Raw genomic sequence first — 1,339 nt, forward strand, 5'->3', positions numbered from 1 at the left:
TGAGACACAGCAAACCACAAGTCTAACCCTCCCTCCTCATCAGCCCATGACTGAATAGGGGTGCTCTTTAGGTGTTGTGGAGGGTGCCCTGAGGAGTCGCTGGCTGGCTTCATGTTCACCCCCAACCTCACCCCACACCTACACTGGAGATGGTCCCCTTTCTTGTCAAGTCCTCGAGAATTACTCCAATCATATTGTTATTATCACTAGGCAAAATGACATGCAGACACTGGACATTTCTGGAATAGTATCAGTGATACATATGAACATCCACACTGGACAATCTAAGCTCCACAAATTTGTGAAAATTAGGAAATCTGAATTTCAATAAACGTGATTACTATCAGTTTTGTAGTGTTGCTGTGGCATGATTTTATCCACCTGCAGTGATTCCCTCATGCAACAGAGTCCCACACAGTTTTGACAAAGTTGGAGAGGTATGGTCATTCCCACCTAGGGCTGAATGGGAAGAGAGGGCAAGGTGAAAAGTGGCCAATGGCTCCCCAGATTCTCTTAGCAGGGAGCATTCCAGTGAAAGCAGGCATATACTCTCATTGGCACAGATACTGAAAAAGGAAAATTGACCCACGATGCAGAGCCATAGACCCAGTGTAGAGTTCTCTACTACAGAGAATCTCAGGCCTCAGAAACTAATTGTTTCCCAGTTGTTCATAGAAACAACGGTTAATTCCTTTAGTCCCTCTATGTGATCCGTGCAATGGGAGTGTCTCCAACTGATGTTCCTTGTAGGCTGAACCAGACATTTTGGAAAGATATAATGTATTTTTGAGTATCTTGGGTCCCCAGGTTAAGAGGAGAATTTCCCAGGATGGATTTCCACTCAGAGTGCTGCCTGTATGTGTTTTAGATGATGAGATGTGGGGATTTGGGGTGATGAAACTTAGAAGATGTTGGACTGGAGTTTATGCATTTCTAGAGTGAGGATTTGGGGGCTGTAGGGATGTGTTAAATGTATGGGTATTGGGATGGATGTGGAGCTTGGAGTCCTGATGGTCGACTGTGGTGGCTTGATAATGACTAGAAATTGTGAGGGTTCTCTTATAAGATGAATGAGACTTTGCCTTATTTCATTAACATAGACACCTTTAGATTCAAATATTTCCCTGATAATAGATACCCCTGTGATGAGCAGAGCACACTATATAATCTTGTCCAATCACTGTGTCGTCCTCCAGAAACATGTAACACTGTCTGTCAACTATACTTAAGTAAAATAGCAGAACCTCTTTTCAGGAGAATCTGGGTGGTTCCTAATGTCATGTCAAGTGCTCTTTTGAAAGGCAACAGAGGAAGGCTAGGCCCCAGTAGAATAGTTGAG

Source organism: Mustela lutreola, chromosome 7, assembly GCF_030435805.1.
Source record: "Mustela lutreola isolate mMusLut2 chromosome 7, mMusLut2.pri, whole genome shotgun sequence".
In the NCBI taxonomy this organism is placed as follows: domain Eukaryota; kingdom Metazoa; phylum Chordata; class Mammalia; order Carnivora; family Mustelidae; genus Mustela; species Mustela lutreola.